The 26,100-nt window shown below is 42.7% G+C and overlaps 1 long non-coding RNA gene across 1 annotated transcript in view; it reads left to right on the plus strand.

Annotated features, from left to right (window-relative positions):
- Positions 1-26,100, plus strand: part of LOC109499521 — a 581,435-nt gene that overhangs the window by 310,368 nt on the left and 244,967 nt on the right. The window contains exon 4 of the long non-coding RNA XR_002742161.2: positions 3,080-3,301. This is a non-coding gene — a long non-coding RNA (uncharacterized LOC109499521). The remainder of the gene's footprint in view (positions 1-3,079; positions 3,302-26,100) is intronic.

Consider the following 26,100-nt stretch of genomic DNA (forward strand, 5'->3'; position numbering starts at 1 on the left):
AACATCAATTCTTTCTACATATTGTTCAATCCAATACTCCACTCTAGCCTTAGGGAGACAGCTTTTTGCCTTTTTAGCCTTCACCTCTAATCTGGCTTTGGGTTTTTGTTGGCTGGAGCTGGGTATGCCAACCTTGAACAGATTTTACATCTTCTTAACATATATGCAATGTGATATTTTATTTTCCATTATGAAGTTTGCAGCCTGTTAAGACTAAATAATGTGCCAGCAGCACAGCCCCCAGATTCTAGGTATTTGAAAGTTTCGGAACATATTTTATTTCTGTATGAAATTTGCAGGTTAAAGAGTTTCATTTTTTCCCCCTTGCAGTTATCAGCAGAGCTTTTGGTATCCTATGAATCCCAGCAGAGTAAGTTTGGGAAAGTTCAGTTTATTGACACAGATATCTAGGAGTTGTTTGCTTTGTTGGTGGTATTGCTATCTCTGAGACAGTAAACTATACCACTATGCGATTCCATGAAGCCAGCCTTATTTCAGTTGATGCTGATACTCATAATTAAAGTTATGTGCCATTGCAAGACTCTGAGACATCCTTTGAACTGAAGAATATTAAATCATGTGCATTAAACTATTGGTGGGAATGTAAACTGGTGCAGCCACTCTGGAAAACAGTGTGGAAGTTCCTCAAAAAATTAAAAATAGAACTAACCTATGACCTAGCAATAGCACTGCTAGGGATTTACCCAAGGGGTACAGGAGTGCTGATGCACAGGGGCCCATGTACCCCTGTGTTTAGAGCAGCACTTTCAACAACAGCCAAATTATGGAAAGAGTCTAAATGTCTACCAACTGATGAATGGATAAAGAAGATGTGGTTTATATATACGATGGAATACTACTTGGCAATGAGAAAGAATGAAATCCTGCCATTTGCAGCAACATGGATGGAACTGGAGGGTATTATGCTAAGTGAAATAAGTCATTCAGAGACAGACAGATACCATGTTTTCACTCATATGTGGAACTCGGGAAACTTAACAGAAGACCATGGGGGAAGGAAAGGGGACAAATAGTTACAAACACAGAGGCGGGGGCGGGGAAGGCAAACCATAAGAGACTCTTAAATACAGAGAACAAACTGAGGGTTGATGGGGTGTGGGGGAGAGGGGGAAATGGGTGATGGGCATTGAGGAGGGCACTTTTTTGGGATGAGCACTGGGTGTTGTATGGAAGCCAATTTGACAAAAAGTTATATTAATAAATAAATAAATTATGTGCATTATAGTTGCAGTGTTCTGTGGATTTTATTAGATTTTGATGTTTTTAAAAAATGTTTTAATGTTTATCTTTGAGAGAGAGACAGAGAGAGAATGCAAGCAGGGGAGGAACAGAGAGAGAGGGAGACACAGAATCCGAAGCAGGCTCCAGGCTCTGAGCTGTCAGCGCAGAGCCCAACTCGGGGCTCGAACCCATGAACCGTGAGATCATGACCTGAGCCGAAGTCAGATGCTTAACCAGCTGAGCTACCCAGGCGCCCCAGATTTTGATTATTTTTAATAGAAAAGGTATAAATGACAGTAATTGCCACCCCCCCATACACATTCTAGCATTAGATAATAATCTCTGCATATGTCACATTTATCTGGAAGTCTAAACAAGAAATGATTGCTTTTCCCCTCCAAACAAATTTGGTTTCACTGAAATTCTCAACAGGTGCCAGCCGGCTCTGTACCCTCTTGGGTCCTTCTTCATCTAGTTGCTCTCTGGCCACCCAGGAATTTCTCAGTAGTATCAGAACGGGAGCTGGTTGGTAATGGGAAAAAATCCAAGCCAGAGAGAACTGGACTCCAGGGGCTGAATGGGCTCATCAGGAGGTGATAAAAGAGGTTATCTAGAAGGATTGTAACAGAAATCAAGGGGAAAGAAACACCCAGGCATGGGAAATAGCGGGAGGGATGTTGATGTTTTTCAAGCAGAAGTTAGAGCAATCACTTTGCAGGATAAATAGGTTTCCATCACTTTCCTGCTTTAAAACATTCAATGACTTTCTAGACAATTAAAATAAATCACCTGTTTCTTAACTTGGTCTCTGAAGTTCTAGGTAATTTGATGCCAAGCCTCCGTCTCTACACCTTGCTCCTGTCACTTCGTGCATCATTCACCATGTAGTTAAATCTTCTTTTTATCCCTGAACATGCCAAGCGCCAGGGTGCTGTCCTCGTCATCTCTGCTGACACACTCTTCCCCTAGACCGTTGTGTGGCCGCCCCTCTCCTTCCTCTGGACTTAGTGGATGTTACACGTCTTCACAGACGTCTTTCCTGATCTCACCCTAGACAAAGTGACTCCTGCGCTGGGGATGTGCCTTCTGCCATTAGTGTTATTTTCTTCACAGGACATTTAGTTTATTCATATTCATATTTCTAGGGCGTTCACTGGATTACGAATCCCAAGTGTTAGGGATTCTGTAATTAGAACAGAGCCTGACACAACAAGCATTTACATGCATCCAGACAGATCCGGCTGCCTGGGCGGCTCAGTCGGTTGAGTGGCTGACTCTTGAACTGGGTTCAGGTGATGAGCCCAGGATTGTGGGCTGGAGCCCCGTGTCCCGGATGGAGCTCCCCACTGAGTGTGCAGCCTGCTTAACATTCTCTTTCTTTCTCCTTCTGCTCCTCTCCCGAACTCACTCTCCCTCTGTCTAAAATAAAAAAAACAATAAATAAATAAATAAATAATAAATAAATAAATAAACAAACAAACAAATAAATCCATCCATCTATCCATCCATCCATCCATCCATCCATCCATCCATCCATCCATCTGTACTCATGAATGAATGAATTCGCAGAAGAAAAGCAGAAACCCGGTCCCTTGGAGATATGGAAACTGGATGGACACTGTGTGGGCCTGTAAGACAGAGATGCAGACATGAGGGGCTCAAACAGGGAACCAGTGACTGAACTTGGAGTAAAACTGAGTTCCGTGTTCATGTTTTAATTCCAGTTGTGTTCACAGGGTCCTTCCTTCCTTGTCTTGGGAGGAAACTCTTTGGGGACCAGAGGCCACACTGTTTCCCGATTCTAACTCTGTGCTTCCAATTCTCATTCTCCTCGTAGACTCACCTGGTCCCATGCTATGTTATGCTGCCCAGATACCAACAACTCATTGCCAGGCCCTCTGAAACCTCCCAGATGCCAGCCCATCTTCGAGGACTTCTGCCTACTTCTGGCGTTTAGACTCTGAGAAACTTCCATTGGCAGGCAACACTTCCTCGAGTCCGCTCCCATGGCTTTCCCACAAGATGCCCCGGAAGATCCATCTAGTTGCCATGGTTACAGGTCAGTCTGGCTTTGTCCACGTGGTAAAGATGCATGCTTCCTGCGTTCCCCCTGATAGGATCAGAATTGGCCCTAAAAATCCATTTTCTTTGGAGCCCAGGCATCAGTGTCTCCACAAATTTCAATTTTTGAGAGGAGAAATGAGTACTTATCAACAAGACTGCTTGGCATAGTAGAAAAGTCAGCAGATCTGTCACATTTGGATTAAAATTTCTGGAATGACCTTAGTATGGAACTTCCAAATATATTACAAAATCAGAAGAAAATCTGCTATAAAATCAAGACTCTTAAACTTTAGGTCCATCTCTTACATCTCAGACCCTTCTACGGCCTTGAGAAGTGCCTTGGGGACTTACCACAGTCACGTATTCCTATACAATTTGAAAAAGTATGGTATTCCATTCTGAACCCCCTTCCATCCCATTTGCCCTCATGTTGGCTGGCGTTGGGGTGGCCAGGAGCCTTTCCGGGGGCATCTAGCTAGGGGGCAGTTAATTTAAGAATACATTTATGGTGGATTTATTGGGATGTTTATGTGGTTCGCAATCACTTTCATGTATGCGGAAGTTATTGCTGGCCATTCTGACACAGCCTCAGGATTTCTTCCACATGAGCTATGCTCGTTGGTTATTGAATGCTAAAGCAACACCTTAGACTCTAAGGAAACAACGGTGATGCAACATTTGGTGCGGTTTGGAAAAAGTGGCAGCTGGTGCTGGGCATGGATTTGCGGGCGGTGTGACCCATTCGGTAGTGGGGTGATGATCTTGTGTTTGACTTCTCAGTGACATCTCATGGAAGGTAGAAATATGAGAGGCAGGGCTTCTAATACATTTTCTGTAAAAATTAAATCACTTTCCATGCACTATGGTCTCATGTGTGAACTGCTAACCACCGGGGCTTGGTTTCTTAATAATCTTTGTAAAGTCATTTGTCCTTGCATTAGAGAAAACGGTTTCCTCCAGCCACCAAATTTGAACTAGGAAGTAGAAAAAGATGAGAAGGTTTTTCTTGTTTTGGATTTTTTTTTCCCCCTTGATCCAAGTAGCACACTGGGCAGACCTGAATTGTGGTTTCATTATTGATGTTGGGCCAAAGAGATGATAAAGAAGTAAGTAATATGCTGTTGGGTGTGTCTTTGATTGGGGCCTGATTAGGGATGTGGGGGCACAGAGATTTTTGGCCTGATGGCACTTTGTGGCAGCGGGCTGGGGAGCTGCTTCGGCTTTGAGTTGAAGCATCTCTCCGTCAGGAGGCTGGCCTCACAGCTGGTCCTAATCGGGTGCTTTGCTGCCTGGGCTCTGCAGACAGACCCCGTGCTTCACTGGGCCCGTTTGCCCCAAGCCAGACGTCAGGGTGGCGTCCTACTGCTGACCCATACTTTGCTCGCCCTTTGGCTAATCAGAATATCTCTGTCTCTTGAGCTGTCAGGCTCACCTCTCCCAAGACCATTATTTCATTAAAAACATTCTACAGGAAAACATCGTGAGGTTTTCTTTCTACTGCACTGCCTGGCTTCCATGGCTTTGAGCCGTCAGCAAGATGCTGACATTCTCAACTCGGTAAGAAAGAGGGTCACTCAGGACTAAGTATTTTACAAAATGAAAATCTTTGTTCTTGCTGCGAAGAAATCTTTGACTTCCAGTTGTGCAATGCTCCAGAAAAGAAAATTTTATTCTTTAAAGCAATATGACGGCCTTGCATCTTGGAGGGGAGTTGGAGATGGGGGGGAAAGCGATCGGTGGAGAGAAAGAAATTCTATAAAATGGGAAAGAAGGCAGAAGGGCACATGAGGGTGAAGGGCATTAGGCAAATGACAAGGAGTGGACGGGAATACAGACTGATTTTATTATTCTAATACAGATGAAACTAAGGTGGAAAAAAATACTGACTTTCTTTTTTGCCAATTATAATGCATATTTAACAGAAACATTTATATCCGGACCATTGTTAGAAGACACATCTTTTTAAACAAAATGAAAGAACATACTCTAAGGTAATAAGTTCTGGAGTTAAAACAGAAGCTGAATGAAACAGAGATCCATATTCCAGTCCCAATATCATATGGCTTTTACTTCATTTCCAATGGAAAAACAAAACATATTTTTTTCTCCATTCTACCGTCTCACCTGATCCTGTGGGATAAAAAATTCTTGAAGATCACTGAGTTCTTAATGACCGGGGTACCTCTTAATTACTGAGACAGCATGCGTCTCTCTGAATGAAAGTTTCAAACACAGGCCAAGCAGCTATGCATTTTATTCACCCTAACAAATATGGTACCTGCATGAAATAAACAGCAACAATGAAATGTGGCACAACAACCATACTGTGCTTGTGTTAGAAGGCTTTGGGAAACGTATCTGGCTACTTCTGTGGGAAATTTAGAAAATCCAGGGCAAAAGCAGTGGGTTCTCCCCATAATCTATGTGATTCGATATGGAGCTGTGCGTTCCACAGGACAAAGAAGAACATAATGTGCACTTGTAATCCACACTAGTTGTTCAGTAACTAAAAGTGACCCCCAGAATGATTGTGCTTTTGACATTGAAAAGATAGCGTATACCTTTTTGTGTTTCCAACTTTTTATTCTTTGCTGTAGGGCACTTGAAATTGGATATGGGTGGGAATTGTGATGTTCTTTCCATTATTGTAAAATGAATTCTTGGAAAAGCTTCAGGGGTTCTGCTAGCAATTGTTAATGAGCCTTTATTAACCTAGGACACCACCCTATGGAATAATCGCTTAGAAAAATAGATGTTCTCATAGGACTCACTTGTTTTATTAATAGTACGGCAGGGAAGTACACAAGGCTCTGGGGAACGAAAATGGCCAGGTGAATGGGGCATACGACTTTTCCTTCAAAATCAGCAATTCACCCTTGCACAAGTCACATATGGCCCCAATAATACATCATAGTTAAGCCTACCCTCGTAGGTTGTCCTGTGCTGGAGTTGGCGGCCTTTCTTTATAATCTACTTAGTCAACTTCAACTCTATATCTATGTATTTTATTTGGGGAAAAAATGTAATGTCTGCATTTAGGAACTTAAGATTTGGGGGAAATAAAAGGTACAAAATAAGTGCCCATTATATGTTTCACTAGGTTTTGTGGCTTTCAGTTGGAGACACAGTTTTGTTTGGTTTTCTGTCTTTGGAAATTTAATAAGTTCAACCCAGAAGAGACTCTTTAATTTAAAAAAAATTTTTTTAAATGTTTATTTATTTTTGAGAGAGAGAGAGAGAGAGACAGAGCGTGAGGGAGGGAGGGAGGGGCACAGAGAGAGGGAGACAGAATCCAAAGTAGGCTCCAGGCTCTGAGCTGTCAGCACAGACTTGAAGTGGTGTTCGAGCTCATGAACTGTGAGATTATGACCGGAGCCAAAGTAGGGCACATAACCGAATGAGCCACCCAGGCGCCCCCCCCCCCCCCATAAGAGACTCTTAAAGATGAGAACAAACTGAGGGTTGCTGGAGGGGAGGTTGATGGGGGGATGGGCTAAATGGGTGATGGGCATTAAGGAGGGCAGTTTTGGGGGTGAGCACTGGGGGTCATATGTAAGATGTGAATCACTGGTTTATACTCCTGAAGCCAGGACTCCGTTGTATGTTAACTAGCTTGAATTTAAAAACAACAAAAACAAAAGATCAGAGAAAGTCTGGGAAAAGAGACATTAATACTAAAAGGTCTTTTTTGAGCACTGGGGTTGAAGAAGAAGACTGAGCTCACCCTGGAAGGAAGCAGAGCAAAGTAACCATACAAGTCACAGGTAGACAGAGCTGGGCAAGGGGCACAGCCACACAGGGGAGCCAACCCCAGGTGCACATGCATGTTCTCTCTCAATATTCTTGCAGTCCTCGTGTGAAGGATAGCAGATTTGGCTGGAGATTTTCAAGGAAAAGAGACTGCCCCCACCCACCTCCCCCTGGCCACCTCAAACTAGCGAAATTGAAAACTACAAAAATGGTAAACAGGCAGCCGCCATGCTGGCTCTGGGATTGTCTCCTCCAAGACCGAATTTTCTGTGTTGTTCCATATTGCTGGTGTTTGGCCCTTGGATGGGTCTGGCTCGGCCTTTGATGACTTGGGACTTAAAATACAGCTGGGGTTGCTCTGAAGAGGCAGAGGGAACCCACTAACTCCCATCTGCTCACTGGTAGACGCTGGGAGAGTGTGTAACAACTGGAGGCCACTGCCATCTAGTACGAGTATGAATTGGTGACCAATTTGGATGCAGGGATTTTTCTGTGTGTTTAAATATCATTTATCCTGAGAAGCGCGCCTTACCGAAATGAACGGGAGACCCCATTGGGACTTAATTAGGGAAGGCTGAACTGGGAAGTGACAGTTTCCATGCTGTCTCGGAGCTCGGCTCCAGTCCTTGTTTCTATCTCCTGTAGTAACACAATTAATATCCTGTATCTAGTTTTAATAGAGGCAGTAACTCTAGTAAGACACATTATTGCTTCTTGGCCCAAAGAGAAATGTTCATATATTTCTCTTCTTGCTGTTATCTGTCAAGCCGACTGGCTTCATCTGTACCCTGAGACATTACACATTCAGGAAAGCAGTTGTTTCCATATGTCTTGGGGGAAAGCTATCATTTTTCAGAAAGGCATGAGGTGCATGGAACATTTTTCGTACTTGCTTTCCCTCTGCATATATCAGGTGGTAGCCATTATACATTCCCGGCGCATACCGCCGACGTGAGCACTGGAACTTCTATAACCTACAGTTTGTATTTATTTCATTGGGAGACAGAGTTATAAAGCTGCTTCCTGACATACAGCAACAGCTGTGGTGCATCTGTCCACTGTCTTAGGAAAGAATTCAGTGGGAGCAAGAAAATACCGGTGAAGGCCTGTGACTAGGACACCGAACAGTCATCTGAAAAGTAAATCAATGACCAAATTCTCAGGGTGCTATCTTTAATTTATTCACCAGGAGGAGAGAACAAGGATTAGATTACACTTATTTCTAACCAACTTTTTAATTACACTTTGTTTTCTCCAGGCTACAACCACATCCATTGTTCGCGATTCTGGCTCAATACACTACTAATTTATGAGGCCCGTTTGGACCCCAACAACCTTGGTGCTGGGTGATAGAGAATCCCTGTGTTTTTTTTTTCCTAGGTTAACGACAGACTATTTACAGTATGTTTTCTGGATCCTTCTTTCCATAGGAAATGTTTTAGAAGTTTTAGGTTTACAGAACAATTGAGCCAGAAGTGGAGAGTTCCTACAGACTTTCTCACTATCACCCCAACCCACAGTTTCCCCTATAATTAACATCTGGGTGGTACCTTTATTGTAATTGGTGAGCAAATACTGATAGGTAGTTTTTCACTGCAGTTCATCATTTATACGAGGGTTCTTTCAATATTGTACATTCTGTAGGTTTTGACAAATATACGTAATGGCGTGTATCTATCATGACAGTATCAGACAGAATAACTTCACCAGCCTAAAATCCCCCTTTACCTTCTCCTATGCTTATTCCTCTTCTCCTTTCTAAGAACCCCTGGTGACCACTGATTTTGTTTTACTGTCTGCATAGTTTTGTCTTTGTTAAAATGTTATATATTGGCAATCATACAGGATGAAGCTTCCCCAGATTGCCTTCTTTCACGTAGCAATGTGCCTTTAAGTTTCCTCCCTTTCTTTCTGTGGCTTGTTTTGTTTGTTTGTTTTTGTTTTTGTTTTTGTTTCGTATCACTGAGTAATATTTCATTTCACGAATGTAGCACAGTTTGCTTATCCATTCACTGATTAAAGTCTTCCAACTTTTGGCAATTATGAGTAAAGCTGCCATACACAGTTGTGTGCAGGTTTTTGTGTGGCCGTAAGTTTTCAATTCATTTGAATAAATACCAAGTAGCAAAATTGCTGGATTATCTGCTAAACATATGTTGACTTTTCATAAAAAATTGTCAAACTGTCTTCCAAGGTGGCTGTGCCATTTGGCATTCCAGACAGCAATGAAAGGGGCAGAGGGGGTGGGGGTCCTGTCTTTCCTCATCTTTGTCTACATTTGCTGCTGTCAGCGTTTTGGATTTTGGCCATTTTAATGGGTATGTAGCAGTATCTCATTGCTTCAATTTAGAATCCCCTGATGTCATATAATGGTGAATATCTTTTCATATGCTTATTTTCCATCATATATCTTTTCTGGTGAGGTGTCCAGATTTTTTGCCCATTTTTAAACTGGATTGTTCATTTTCTTATTATTTGAAGAGTTCTTTGTATATTATGGCTACCAGTCCTTTATCAGTTAAGTCCTTTGCAAATATTTTTCTTCTGGTCTATGGCTTGCCTTTTGATTCTCTTAGTGATTTACTCTTTCATTTAATTTATGCAATACTGCTTCTTCTCAGAATATCACGGACATAAGCACTTATATTTATAATGTTGATTTTAACCTGTAAGTTCTAAGGAAGCAGAGGTTTCAATTTTCTGTAGATAGCATGGAAGAAAACAGGATTTCTGGACTCTAAATGTGCAAAAACGAAGAAACATGAAAATTTTGATAAACAGAAGAAAGATTAGTATGGCCGGAACACAAAATGAAACAAAGGAAGAGGCACAGGAGAAGGCTGTGGAAGTCATTGAAGGGATTTAAATGTATGTGTGTGTGGTCAGTGGGCAGGATCACAGGGCACAATTCCTGTTTGAAAAAATATCAGGGTACATTGTTGAGAATGGATTTGAGTTTGGTGGGACAAAGTTGTGAAGTTTACAGTCAGGAGGCTATTGCTATAGTCCAGACAAGGGATGATGGTCGATCGAAGTTGTATGTGGGTCTAGAGATTTTAAGAAGATACTTTGGGGTTAAAGTGGATATAAGTTGTTGATTAATTATATTTCCTTGGGAGTAGTTAAGGAGAAGAAGATGTTAAGGATACTTCTAGTTGCCTGGATTGTACAACTTGGTGAAATGACAGTGCTATTCGTTGAGCTAGGGAATCATGAGGAAAGATGAAATCTGACAGGGAAGATGATGAATTTTGAATATGTTGATGTTGAAGTATCCGAAAACGTAATTAATGATGTCAAGTAGACAACTGCATGTGTTGGTCAAGAATTAAGAGGAAATTCTGAGCTGAAGATACAAATATTGAGAGTCATCAGTGGTAAATATGTGACTAATATGGAAGATTAGATCACTACTCACAAAATATCTACTTCCTCCCCTCTCTGCCATCATGAAAGAAATTTAATTCCTTGTGTCCAGGCTTAGGGATTGCCATGTGACTTGCTTTTGGCCGATGGCATGTTAACAATTGTGACATGGTCTATGGCTTGGAATGTGCTTATGCAGTCGGGCTTGCCTTATTGTGCTATAGCCTTTCATCAGCCTTGGTGAGCTGCTGGTCTAAGGAGTACAAAAGACATGAGCAGACCTGGGTTTAACCTTCAGCTTGAAGACAAACCAAGTCAAGTCCAGCCCAAATTGGCTGGAGTCTAATCGATCCACAGGTGCATTGGCAAGATGTATGCCATTGCTATCTTATTATGTTTTGTGCCACAGTAGCTGTCTGAGACAATGAGTTCTCTTCAGGGGTCACTGAAAGGTAAGGTGAGAAAGGGACCAGGGTCAGATCTGGAGGGATGCCAATACTAAAGGTTGGGTAGAGATGGAGTGGCCAGAGGAGAAAGGGAAAAATCAAGAGTGCATAATAACATGGAAGTCAAGGAGGTAGGGGTTAGTCAACAGACTAAAAAAAAAAAAATCTGTAAGTTCAGAAAAGAATGTTCAACAGCATTGAAATTCAGGAGCCATCCCGGTGGTGAGAAGGGAAAGAACCTGAATGTGAGCTACAGAGTCTGTGTAAGATGAAAATATAGAAGCAGGTGGAGAGAGGGAAAACCACAGGAAGAAGAGGCTTAATCACCAGCACAAAGCGTCTGAGGATTTTGTAGGGGGTGGAATGCGGACCACAGGCTGCAAGATTGGCATTCTATAGCTGGAGGAACTCTCCTTTATTATAGCCGTGGGAAAGAGGTTTAGTCTACAAGAAGGTGAGGAAATTCCAGTTGGTAGCCTCATGGTTTACCTTACAAGTGCTGTATAAACTTGACATCATCTTCTGCGAGTAAAGTAGGGGATTCAGAGGCTTCTGAGAGGGAAGACAGAGGCCTTCCATTTCACATTGTGCGAGAGGTTAACTTGCAGTGAATGAGAAAAAATCATTTGTGCTTGACAGCTTTCTCTTGAAGTTTTGAAAGTTTTTGTTTTGTTTTGTTTTGTTTGTTAGTATGTGTTTTCATTGAAATAGCGTGATAAAACACACTTTTATATGTGTGAAAAATATCTGTATTCAATCTAAGTGGGATACTTTTCACTTCTCTGCTTCCAGTTATCAGTGATTTTGCATTGCAAATAAGCATGACTCCACCCTGAGCTGAAAACTTGGCTCTTCTTTCCTTATGGGAGTACTCATTCCAAATTCCAAAACTCAAACTCACAGAGCAGACATATGAAGCTTACTTAACGTCCATTTGCAAAGAGTAAACGGTGATGGAAGAGGAAGAGAGAAATTCCACCATTAATACTCTGGGTCATCTTTGCAGCACTGACTTTTAACCTTGAAACTCTTCCAAAATTTCCTTTGCATGAGCTTTGTGGCCGATTGCCCCCAGATAGGCACACTTCTTTCTACAAATACCCTTTTAAATTTGACACCCGGGACATATGTTATGCTGTTTCGCTCTGATTTTCAGGCAGAATTCTTCCCAATCTACATTCAATTATGTGGAGCATTTGGCTTTGCTAAAGTCTGACAAGCCTACCAGAATCCTCTGGAATTCATTTTGTCTCCCAGATCGGAGGAAGGATGATGTGAGGTAGGACTGCAATCTACCAGGCAGTTATAGTATATAAAGACATATTCAGGATCATCGTTGGGAGGTGATTTACCCCATTCTGACTCCAATTATCGTGGAAGAACTTTGCTACAGAAGAAAATATACCCTGCTCCGGCAAATTATTGGCAACTTTCTGCTTTGAAAAGGTGAAGGTCAAGGTAGCTCTACCTGATTGATTGACTAAGAGGGATGTCGTGTAGGATTTGTATGTGAAAGTTATTTTGGGCTACAGCCATCAGTCTGAGGCACAGCACGGATTACTTGGTTTTCTTTATTGCTGGATGTCTCCTGTTGTTTAGTGGATCCCCCTGCTGTGTTGCCAAGATCCACTTTTGACGTATGAGGCATTTCTTTCCCCAGTGGCTGAAGAACGGTACCTATTGACAGTTCATAGCCGACATCTACCCGAAGAATTGCCCTCAGCCAAAAGAGGCAGTTTTGCCTAATATTACAATATTTTGCCTAATATTACAATGTGTCCTTACGGGACAGGACACATTCAATAAGTGATCAGCATGGGACTGTCATCCTGGGCCCCCTTGCCTTTAGTAGGAACGTCTCTATAGGACCATCTTAGCTTCAGAGCTTCCTGTGAGATCACCTGAGGCCTCTGTTACAAGTACACCTCTGTACAACTCCCCTCCCTGGACAATCCCGAGTCCCTCTTTTTGTTACAGGTGTTTCTGAGAGTGTATCCCAGTAAACCATCTGAATGCAAATCTAGGTTTCAGTGTTTATTTCTCGAGAAACCAACGTAAGACATCTAGGGCTAGGAGTGGTCCTAGGAAACAGACCCTAAAAGAGATCTTGGAGCTGGATCAGTTCCCAGCCTCCTGACAACAGGGCTCCATTACCCCAGGTCCACAAAATACCGACAAGGGCTGGAAAGTACTGGTTTATGACAAAAACTTCAACCCGTGAGGAATTGGGGCACGGGGATGGGTTACCAGTGGAGGGGATGTGTGGACATGCAAAATATCCGAGGCATTTGAGACGTTCCAGGAAAGTTGAAATTATAAGATCAAATGGCTGTGACTGGAAGCTATCAATGCATTGGAGAAGCAAAGATGAGGGAGATTAGTCAGTTTAAAGCAAAAAGTGATACATACTCGTGTGTGTGTGTGTGTGTGTGTGTGTGTGTGTGTGACACTCAATAAAATTGACTTCTATGAAAAAAAACATAAAACAAAAAGTAATAGCTAGATAAATGACTTCCTTGCCAATATATAAGATTCTCATCTTCTATCGAGAGAGGAAGGAGAACCCAGGATGCAATTGTAAAAGGAACTGTGTCCTAGAGAAAGTGAAATTCTCAATCCCAAGAAGTCTGCTAAGCCAAGCCTGATGGAAGAAACAGCAACCTGACACTCGGGATGGAAATATATGGGTCAATGCACTCAAACTCCTGAATCTTTAGATCCTTCTGAATCCTATGGGCCTGCAGAATCGGCCATTTCTTCTCACTCAAGACCAGTGCCTTCTCCTTTTTGTTTGAAGACAGTGCAGAGACCTGCTTTTCAAGACAAGGTGTGCTCCCCACCCCCACTCAGGACCTTCCCACACAGTTCCACTTGGCCAACAGACCATTAAGTAGGGTTAAGTCAAACATTATCTGCCGGGAAGATGCTGACCTGCTAAGTGCTCTATATTCTGAAGGAATTGCAAGCTGGGACCAGCACATACCAGGATGAGTCAGGATAAAGCATATGGAGTTATATTCTGAGAGCACTTGATCACAGGGAACACTCTCCCTTGAGACTGGGGTCCTTTGAGACAGGAGTCCCAGGAGACAGTGCTAACATGCTGCTAGAATGGCCTTGGAAAGTTTCAAGAGAGTGACAGCCTAAGGAAGTAAAACGAAAGTACAATACTGCTGTGGCAGGCGTAGAAGAGATCAAAAGCCACTCAGTAGAAGGCATTCCAGAATGTGCATACCATGTAAGTCCAGAAACCCCACTGGCTGAATGTGTTCCATGGAAGTCACCATGGTATACTCCATTTCCAAAGCAACAAGGAACGAGCTTCTGAGAGAAGCATCAACAGCATTGAGAAGTCCAGTGGTGGCTGTCCACAGGGCCAATATAATAGGAGGTATTGTTAAAGACTTAGGTCCCCTAGTAACAATGGAGGTGATGAGGTCCTGAAATGACAGCCCAGGTGGCAGCATTTAACTATGATCAGTGAGGCGGGTACAATAATCATAAAGAGCAGTGAGGTTGGAATGACAGCCATGGAGAAGTGACCTGCAGGAAACTACAGAAATGTTTAGTAGAACATAGTCTTTCTGAGGGCAAAATAGATCGGCAGCCAGCATGAGTATTACTCCACATTTACGTACAGTCAAAAGAAGTTTTAAAAAGGTGGTCAAGAAATGGAGGGCAACCATTCCAGTAAGAATGCCTTGCCTTCTGTAACGTAACCAGTTTTTAAATCCAGAGTCCATAGACTGAAGCAGAGGCCAGTTTCCCAGGAGGAGTGTCCCCACAGAATCTCGGCTTATAAATACAGTACCAGTTGCTTCAGATCTTCACCAAAGGTACCTATGGCCATATCCTCAAGGAAATACCTGAACATTTTGAGAAATGGCAGACTTTGAGTAGGGTAGGTAATTAGTAGAATGCTAGTTCAGGTTCAGGTCACAGGAAGCTGACTGGTTTCACAGGTATACCCCATGCTTATTTTCCCAGTACCCAAATTTATAATAGGCATGTTCATATTTGGAAACTATCACACTGATTTCTTGGTCTGTGGCTTAAGAGCTCCCAGGGCAGGGAACACCAGGCTGATGTCCTAAAGCTACCCCTCTTGCCTACCCAAGTCAAGATAGTAAATTTGAAACCACATCACACACTGGCAGAGATTATTGCCACACTTAGTGACCTAAGGGATTTGAAGGTTGGTGCCTCCGTCAGATTCATGTTTAATTCACGACTCTGGCCTTTACAAAAATCTGAAAGATCTTGGAAGATCACAGTAGACTATGACCACTCAAACAGTTGGCCCATTTGCAGCTGGTCAGATGTGGTATATTTATCAGGTGTATGTTGCACCTGTCCACACTAGGAAGGAAAGGTGATGCTTGATAGGCCTCTTCAAGTTAGGTAGCATATTTCGCACTTTAGATTATTTCCCCAACCAATTTCCCAAGTGGCACAGAATGTTCCCAACTTGGGTGGACCCTTGAGTAGGAAAGAGTTCTGCGTGAGGCCCAAGCTAAGATACAGAGAGCCCTACAGATGGACAATAGGACCCAGAAAACCTCATGGCATTAGAGATATCTGTGCTGTGAAGCATACAAGACACCAAGTGAACTTTCTAGGAAGCCCACTTAGGGAAATCACAATGTGGACCTGTAGACCCACAGAATCATAAGATCAAATGGGCCCAACGGCAGTCCATCTTAACATGGGAGGTGTTAAGACCAGCTAGCACAGACATCTGATTCAAGACTGGGCACAAGCAGAGGAAAGGGGTATAAGTAGGCTACAGCAGGTAACACACCCTCCACGCCATGCCCCATAGTTCATGGACACTTCCCCCTCAGCTAGCACTTTAGGCCACATGCAGAGTCCCTGACAACCAGCTGATGGAGGAGAAGAAGACCAAGCTTGAGTCACAAATGGGTTTACTTGGTATGTGAATCCAAACTCAAAATAGATGGCTTCTGCACTAAAGCTCTACTCAGAGATGGCCTGGAAAGACACTAGTGAAGAGAAAAGGTTTAGAGAGTTTATCAGGTCATTTCTTTTGTAGAAAGAGAGGCGCTATGAGGGAGGTATATACATGGATTGACAGGCAATGGTAAATGGTTTCATTAATTGGTTAGAAACCTTGAAAGAGAAAGACCAGAGATAAGAAAATCTGAGGAAGAGGCATGGGCATGTGTCTTTGGAAGAAGGCAGCATGTGTGAAAATCCCTGTAATATATGATAACACCCACCAGAGATCCTGCACTGTGAAAGAGGCACTATGCAAGCTAGTAGAGAAAGTGACTCAGCCAGTTGATATTAGCCAGGCTTTCTCACTGGCTATGCAAGTGTTGGCATGTGAGTGCATAAACAGAGTACTTCAGGGCAATAGAGATAAATGCTATGTGTGGGCCCAACAACATGGATTTCCACTCATTAAGGCTGTTCTAGTTAATCCTATTGTCGGATGTTCCACAGTTCAGTAATTTTGAGTCCCTAATATGGCATCATCTGTTGAGGAGACTAACCAGCACTTGGTGGCAAGTTCATTACACTAGACCCCTTCCATCTTGGAAGGGGAAGTGTTTCATCTTGACTGGAATGGTTACGTGTTCTAAATATGGATTTTCATTTTCTACTCATAGGACTTCAGCACCATGATTTGTTACTGCCCTGGCAGGGCTGCTTGACCCCAACCATCAGAAAGAGATAGGACTGCGGGCGCACAAGAGAGAGGGTAGGACGGAATAAGTTTGGCATCAAGGTAATCTATAGGAGCATCTCAGCATATCCCCCTGACCAGTTTTGAAAATAAATGGAAAGGGCAGCAGCCACAATGAGAAGGACATAGTGATGAGAGTCATAGGCCCTGGCAGGATGACAGTCTGGATGATCCCATTAGCTAAGCAACTTTAGATCAGCAGAGGTGTTAGTTAAGGCAAGGAGAATCTAGAATGGGTGGCAGAGGAGGGAGAGGGTGTGTATTAACACGGCCCCGAAAGCAGCCGCAGCAGGTGATTTCTTTCTCATTCAAGCACCCTTTCTGACTCAAGGGTCCACCCAAGTTGGGAACATTCTGTGTTTACTGTCTTGACTGGGGCAGGCAACAAGGGATAGATTTAGAACTTCAGTCTGGCCTTCCCCTGGCAGCTCTTACCCCATAGACCAAGAAATCAACATGATGGTTCCCAAATATGAACACACCTATTATAAATTTGGGTGCTAGGAAAATAATTAATTCTACTAAACTCCCTCTTGTAACAATTTCCAGGAAAAGAGACTAATGTAAATCATGGAGGAGTTATTCCAAGATGCATTGAATTTATTCAAAGCAAGTTGGTCCAAGAGCCACAGGGGTGAATTAAATGGTTGTTGTTGTCTGCCGGTGAATGTATGACTGAGACACATGTTTCCCTCAGCGTTGGGAGCATTGTTTGCAGACTTCACCTGTGAGTCCCTCTCCAGAATTGTCTTAAGTCCCAAGAGAGCTGATATGTTCATTCCTGGAACACTTTACATCCAATGACTGCTCAATGCAGGGGTTCAAAGTCCCTCCCCTTCCATTTGGGCCATCGCTAGAGAACTGTCTCAGGTGTAATGTGGCCTGTGGGTTTAAGTGAGGATTTTGATTCAACTGCACCATACTTTCCTTTTCCTTCTACCTAATCCTTCTTACCTGGCTCCCTTATAGGTGTTTTTCCCCAACCACATGCCTCATTAAGCCTGTTATCCTATGTTCACATCTATTTCTTGAGGAAACCAACTTAAAACAAATGCTAGATCTCCATAGGCCACTGATGATTTATTTTTTTCTGGTGGCTCTTTTTATCTTCTGATTTATACTGTGGTTTTCCTGGAATAATTGTTTGCTCTGAATGGGCAGAGGCACAGTTATGTTTCAGTAAATATTTCTGATATTAATTTCTGTTGTTTGGTTGTGTGCTAGTGTGTAACTCTCGGAATAGAGATTCCTCGGCATAGTTCTCATTGCTTGGTTACTTCTTCCTGAAAATCAGCCTAAAATTCGAAACCATCACCAGGTGGTATTGGCGGCAAGGGCTTAAGCAAAATGGGGACTTAATCAAGAAGCAAATAAGTGGAGTAGTGGAGATTTTAAAAAATCAACAAAATCCAAACCGTAAAAATTTTGAAAAAACCAACAACACAACCCATTGCTACACATAAATCTCCTCCTCCTCCTTCCTCCTCACCCTCCTCCTCCTCCTCTTCCTCCTCTTCTTCTTCTTCCTCTTCCTCCTCCTCCTCCTCCTCCTCCTCCTCCTCCTCCTTCTCCTCCCCCTCCTCTTAACTTTTAACTTTATAACTTTTAACTTTTAACTCAATACTAGAAGTATTAAAACACTTATCTGGATTGTTTACTGCAGCAAGGAAATACTGATTAGCTCCCTGCTAATAAAGAGCGAGCTGCAAAATAATATATTAACGAGGCAGCAAATAAATGTCATTTCCCTGGTCACCAATTACCATTTAAGTTAATCGAATCATGATTTTCATATTCATACCTAAACTGTTTCTGAGCTTTAAGAGCTAGGACAATTCAGTTAAGTTGGTTTAGCAGCTCTGTGATTTTAAGTTTTAACCTTTCTAAATGTCTTCAACTCTGCCTCAAAACTAACAAACACTGAAACATTGCTACACACACTGAGATTGTGTCTTTTCTACCTTTCAGTGTCTTTTCCAGGGAGTCCAACATTGACCATCTCTTTTTCCTTTTTTGATGCTCAGAAGGGGAAAATACCATCTATTCTGGAGGCAAGGTCACATTTGTTTCTCCCCACTTTCTTTGTTCTGTCCAGTGGGGGTCAGATGGGACCTCAGCATCCTACCTCCTGCTATCCAAGGGCCTACACTGCAAGCTCAATGTATGGCTTTGTGTTCAGGTTTCTTTTTTCTTTTCCATTTCTTATATCCCTCGTGACTCTGCTTTTTTCTAAAGAGCTAATTAATGTTCTTCCTATTACACATGTGATGGGTATTTTTTAACCATCTATGATAATTTCCTTCTTAAAGTGGCTAAACCTTTCTCTTCTTTCAATTTATATTTTTGATATGTTTTTGCTCCATGGATATCTAATGTGAGATTTTCAGATTTGTTATTTCCCATTGTGGGAGAAAACCTGGTGTGCAGAATGAAATCCTGGCAGATGGAACAGGGCCAGGCTATCGTAAGCATCTATGATGTGAAGAGCCTTTCAGGGAGTTGACCTTTGGTTCATGGGCATTAGGGTCACCTATCCATTGTTCCATATTTTTGTAATGGCAGCTTCCTTTATTTATGAAGGCAGACTGTTGGTTTGATGTGAATGGCTCCTGTTCTGTACTCATATGCTCCTCTACTCATAACCTCAATAGGTAGAAATTAAGAACAAAACACCGAATAAAACAAAAGCCGCAGTGTGTCTGACCATCTATAAAGAGTATAATTTATTCTAACCAAGGTTGACCTTCTTTGGTGTAAATCATCCATTTCTCTGCCCCCATCATCCTTACTCTTTGCGGTGGTATTAATTAAGAACCATTGATTTTCTGCTAATGTCAACCCACCCATTCTTCCAGTTACCCTGCTAATCCGCTCATTCGTATTTAGCAGAGGCATTCACTGCAGATGCTACTTCTGTCTATTCATCTTTCTTCCTCTCACCAAGTCTTTCTTCTCCTTTCAGAAGAGTCTGTCCTTGACCCACTAGCTTCCTTCCCTTTCTCCACATCCCTTTGTGGCCTCTTTTGGCTGAATGCTTTAGTGACAATGACTACATTGACAATTCTGAAACCTCTCTGTCCACCTTTAACCTCTGTCCCAATATATAGCTTCTCTGTCAATCAGAGTCCCCCTCTAGCCATTCAAATGCATGCCCAGTCTATTTGAGAATGAAAGAATCTTTCATTTGTCTTTCTTCCATTCCATCATTTAGAATCACCTCAGGCATCAGGCTTCTAAAGCCTGAATATGCATTTTGATGCATGTCAAGATCAAGATGTATCTTTAAAGACAGACAGTTCTGTGGTCAGAGGCCCTCCGCTGAGAGGCATTGCAGCTCCCAGATGTCAAATTGTAGGGGGAAGTCTGGATATAGGACAAGGCCTGGGAGGTGACACAGGGCTGAGGCTCCCTCCTCTCCAAGAGCCCAGAATCTCCACTTATCAGCTTACTCAGAGGTGATTAAACTTTGGACAAACAAATTCAGGCCAAACAGACTCACAGAAGTGGATTTGGAAATCAAAGTGTCAGGGAGGGACACTCCCAAGATAAGCCAGATCAGTAATTTCCTCTGGTCAAGAAGAAAGTGCTGGGTAGGTGAGTTCAGCAGAAAACAAATCTCTGAAGGCTTCCTGATTGAACAAGAACCTGAAAAACATCCCTTGGTATGTAGATTCTCCTGGGGAATAACTCAGGCCCCACCTAGTAAATTGGAGTCCAGTTTGAACCGGGGTCTCAAGCCCCAAGCTCACTTCTTGTAGTGACTCATTTCTTTAGGTGGTCAATTATGTTGATTTGTTTCTAATTTCCATTTTGGGGAGTAATATTTCCTTCACCTTGGCCCCTCCTCATGAATTAGCAATATATGGTGGGTCTGTTGCACTAATCACGTGAGGTTTCTTTCATTCTGGCCCAGAGAACTTTTATTTTTATTTACTTATTTATTTTGGGGTGGGGAGAAGCAGAGAGAGAGGGAGAGAGAAAATCCCAAGCAGGCTCCATACTGTCAGAGCAGAGCCCCGTGTGGGGCTCAAACTCACAAACTGTGAGATCATGACCTGAGCGGAAATCAAGAGTGGGAGGCTTAACCAACTGAGCCACCCAGGTGCCCCCAGAGACCTTTCAGGTAATCCACGTTTCAGAGGAAGACGATCCTATGGAAACAGCACCTGCCATGAGTAGTTATGTTCTCCTGTCAACAGCCCCTGAAATGAGATCCTTGATAACTTAGGTTTTGTTTTGTTTTGTTTTTAATTTTATTTATTTTTTGAGAGAGACAAAGACAGTGCGAGCGGGGGAGGGGCAAAGAGACAGGGAGAGAGAGAATCCCAAGCAGGCTCTGGGTCACCAGCACAAAGCCTAATGTGGGGCTCGAATTCACAAACCTTGAGATCATGACCTGAGCCTAAACCAAGAGCCGGACACTTAACTGACTGAGCCACCCAGGTGTCCTGACACTTAGGTTTTTTAATGACTGTGGCAACCCAGACCATTTTAGGTGTCTCGGATACAGCCCAGGATGAATGGGTTCATCCTAAAGAACATCAGCCATGAGCTAAAAGATAATATTAGCTCATATTAAATATGGTTAAAGCTAAAATTTAAAAAATTGCAATCAGTTCTAAATAAAGGAAAAGATTAGTCTACTTTAGTAAAATGCACAATTTAAAACCAATATTTTTTTTCAAGTTTTTATTTAAATTCTAGTTAGTTAACATAGTTAATACTAGTTTCAGGAGTAGAATTTAGTGATTCATCACTTACATATTAAGAACAATATTATTATTTTAATTACCATTTTGTATGTGTATCTTTAAGAGTTATTTTTTATTTCTTTTCTTTATACATGGCACATACCCTAACAGACATCATATGGTGTCTAGAGGGGTGCCTGGGTGGCTCAGTCGGTTAAGCATCTGACTTTGGCTCAGATCATGATCTCACAGCTGGTGAGTTCGAGCCTCATGTCAGGCTCTGTGCTGACAGCTCAGAGCTTGGAGTGGGCTTCAGATTCTGTGTCTCCCTCTCTCTGTGCCCCTCCAATTCTCACCCTCTGTCTCTCTCTGTCTCCTTCAAAAATAAATAAACATTAAAAAAAAAAAAGAATATGGTCTCTAGAGCCAGATTGCTGGGATTCAAATTCAAACTGTCCCTATAGTGTGTGACTATAGCTTGTCCCTAATCTCCCTGTGCCTCAGTTTCATCATCTCTAGAAATGGGTTTATAACAGTAGTTACCTCATGTTGCTGGTGGGAGATGAAATGATTTAGTATATTTGGCACTCAAACAGTGTTGGGTATAGAGTATGAACCATCTAAGTGCCTTGCTATTATTTTCACAGAAATGAGTGAATGTAAAAGTTTGTGTACTTTTAAAAACAGTCTTTTTTGCAAGAGAGAGGACTTTTTTAATCAATTTTTTAACGTTTACTTATTATTGAGAGACAGACTGTGAGCAGGGGAGGGGCAGAGAGAGAGGGAGACACAGAATCTAAAGCAGGCTCCAGGCTCCAAGCAGTCAGCACAGAGCCCTACGCAGGGCTTGAACCCATGAACTATGAGATCATGACCTGAGCCAAAGTCGGACGCTTAACTGACTGAGCCACCCAGGCACCCCAGGAGAGAAGACTTTTTTGCAAGAGAGAAGACTTTCTGTTTCCTTTTCCACCCACATCAATGCCACTGTTCTCAACCCCATCTGTACACAGGTCACCCATGCTTCACATCTCATAAGAGCTTATCTGTATTTTTTCCTGTACTTCTGCAATTCTGTAAAGAATATGCATATATATGTGGAAAAATTGATAATTGTTTCATTTCATAGAGGTGACATCATCAAATGCAATCTTTTCTAGAGCCTGCTTCTCTCATTCCAGAATCCCTTCAAGGGGCACCTGGGTGGCTCATTCTGTTAAGCGTCCGCCTTCGACTCAGGTGGTGATCTCATGGTTCGTGAATTCGAGCCCCGCATCCGACTCTGTGCTGAGACCAAAGCCTGCTTCAGATTCTGTGTCTCTCCGCTCTCTGCCCCTCCCCCACTCACACTCTGTCTCTCTCTCGTAATAAACATACATTAAAAATAAGTTTAAAAAATATTTTAAAAAGGAATCCCTTCAGGTAATCTGCTATTGCCTCATTTCGTGGTTGTACCATGAGGCGGACAAACATACAATTGCTCATTAAAGCATTTGCCCCTTGACGGGCATGCATTTCCAGTTTTCTAAACCGTGATAAGCAATGCTGTAATGAACAGCCTTCTGTGCCGACGTTGCCATTTTTCTTTCCATGGCAGGGATTGCCACAGTTGAACCTCTAGTTTGAGAGTGTATGTATTTTCATTGGTGCTGTCAGATTGTTTTCCAAAGCTGTAACTCGATGCATCTCCACTGCTCATGCAAGAAAACGCCCCTTTCCTGACATCTCCAGTAGCAACAGGTGCCACTCGTCCTAATTATTTCCGGTCGTATTGACAGAGAAGCAGCATTTGAAGGAGTTGGAGGACCTCACAGGATGATGCTGTCCATTCGCAGCATAGGAAACAAGAACAGGAGGGAAACAAGGAAGGAAAGGAAGGAAAATCAGCCAGAAGCCAGCAGGCGCCCAGTGAAATAGAGGACGGGGTGCTTCTGCCCAGGAGCAGGCTGAAAACAGAACAAGGTTCAAACAGAAACGATTCACTTTAGGGCATCTACTCCTTTATTTGCTCATTTAGAACTACCTAGTTGGCATCTACTAATGGCCACATAGCAGAGTTCCAAAGGGGATCCAGCCACGAATAAGATAGGTTCCGTGCACTCAGGAAACCTGTAGTTGGACGTACAGATGTGTACAGGTATCCACCACCAAAGGGATCCAAACCGTTTCCTGCTTTGTTCCTGTTGGCCCCTGCTTGCTGTGGGACCAGGTTCTATTCCCCTTCCGGATTTTTCATTGTAAGTGGCTTCCACTGCTACATGCATCGTGCTACAGATTACTACACTGATTCTGAGTCTGGAGCCACCCCGTTTTTCCCCAGTTTGGATCCTTTGGTGGTGGATACCTGTACACATCTGTACCTTCAACTACACGCCAAACCTGGTCCCACAGCAAACAGGGGCCAACAGGAACAAAGCAGGAAACAGACTCAAGTGGCTACGATATAAGACAGCGCTTACTACCTGACATCCGTGTTTGTGGGATAGGGGCAGAGAACTCCTGAGAACCCTAAAGATTCAAACGGGAGGCATCAATTAGATCAGTCTCCCTATATATATATCTCTATATCTCTATATCTATATATATCTATCTCTTATCTCTCTATATAGATATCTAGATATCTATATCTATATAGCTATATATCTAGATATCGCTATATAGATATATAGCGATATCTAGATAGCTATATCTAGATATATAGCTATCTAGATATCGCTATATAGATATATAGCTATCTAGATATCTAGATATCTAGATATATATAGATAATTTTACCGATCTATTATTTCACTGATATATATATATATGTGTATATATATATATATATATATATATATATATATATATATATTTTAGAGAGAGAGAAAGAGATTATGAGCAGGAGACAGGGGCAGAGGGAGAGAGAGAACCCTAAGCAGGCTCTACACTCAGCACCCTGGGATCACGACCTTAGTGGAAATTAAGAGTCAGGCACTCAACCAGATGAGCCACCCAGGCACCCCCACCACCTAGTGCTATTTAATTAGAAATGGGAAAGTTGCTGCCCACATAGTTTCATTCAAGTACTTGGTACTTGTCCTTTGGGTATAATGGCAGAATAGAACTATTTCCAAATTCCAGGGACTTATGGGGCAAATAGTTCTGATACACTGATGAACTAGATTCCACTGCTTTTCCAGGAAAAGAGTGAAGTGACCTGGAGATACGTGAGGGCTCATTTCAAAGAGGTGGGGTGGGGTCCAGCTAATTTGGTCAAGGCGGTTCTGCTGTGCTGTGCTGGGAGGACAGAGGAGGATTGTTGGAGTAATTATTTCCAGGTGCTCATCAGAGACCCAGGAAATTATAATGGGAAAGCTTTTGGGTTTAGCAATTAGAAAGTAATTGGTGAGCTTGGAAAACAGTTTTATAAGACTCCTATGTGCAGAAGGCCGATTTTAGGGGGACTCAGGGAGCAATTGAGCTGTGGGAAAGGGGAGAGTGAAAACGTAGATTACACTGTTTCAAGTTCTTGTGGTTCTAAGAAGAAAAGTGATAGGATAGCAGATAGGAGAAGTGATTTGTTGGAAAATATATATTTTTTCCTTAAAAGAAAGGTAAGTTCTAAGCATATCAATAGGTAGGTAGGAAAGAGACAAGGCATATTGACACAGTTGGGTAAGGAGGCAGAACAGGTCTGAAGGAATCTGGCTGGAAGAGGTTGGATCATGGGCAGGGATAGAAGGCTTCTGGACTTCTGCTCCTGGAAGTCTAGGTAAAAAGAGTGTCTAAAAACACACACACATAAACTCTGAAAGCAATACCACTGAAAAAAATTTGTTTCTGAAAAAGTCGTTTGTGTGTATGTAGAAGATTTCTGGAAGGAGATACACCGCAGTGTTAATAGCGGTCACTTTCAGGGAGTGGGTTTTATTCAGTGAATACTTAATGGGTGCTCTTGTCAGGTGCTATTGAGTCCAGTCCTGGGAATATAATTGTAAACAGGTCCTGGCCCTTGTAGAGTTCATATTCTAGGAAGGAGGCAAAGAAAATACAGTATCTTCCATGAACGCTGTTAGGAAAACATTACACAGGACATGAGAATCGGGAGGGACAGGGGCTGCTGTTTTAGATAAGGAGGGACCTGAAGGCAAGGAAGAAGCCAGAAAGTTGTGAGCATGAAAGCAGCATGGTCTGACCTGCATTTGATGGCTGTGGTGTGAGACACAGAAAGGCCAGGGTCTGAGGAGGCAGGGAGAGGGCAGGAAGCTTTGAATAGTCCCTAGGAGGGATGGAGGTGCTATGTTGGTAGTGGGGTTAAAATGCGGTTAAGGTAAGCATACATAATAGCTAAGGTTTGCTGATTGTTAAGACAGGTAGAAAAGGGACATGTTGGGTCATTGCAGGAGAAACAAAAGACGGGGAACGAACCCTGACACCGGACAGGGTGTTTGTGACAGTCGAGTAAACCCTGCGTGAGCTCTGCGGCTTCTCACGGCCACAAGCTTCCTGTTGCTCAAGCCCATGGCACGCATGCACACCAGGACCTCGTTAGTTTACAAGTGACCTAAAACGGCCCGTCCACTGGGGGCGCTAACGGACACTCAATAGATATTGACTAAAAATGGAGTAGGCAAGAGAAAAGTCAGACTGCGCATGCGCATAGCGCTAGCGTGGCGCATGCGTAATATCATGCATAGGTCTTGGAAATCCCCGCCTACTCCCAGGCCTTGATATGACTATTCCAAACCCAATTATAACCACCCAGAAGAATCAGAGCCCCACGTCCACCTGCTGCAACTCAAATCCTCTTTCCGAATGAGCCCGCGCTCCCTCCCAAAGTGTGTGCTGTTGC

The sequence above is a fragment of the Felis catus genome, chromosome B2, assembly GCF_018350175.1.
Source record: "Felis catus isolate Fca126 chromosome B2, F.catus_Fca126_mat1.0, whole genome shotgun sequence".
Lineage (NCBI taxonomy): Eukaryota > Metazoa > Chordata > Mammalia > Carnivora > Felidae > Felis > Felis catus.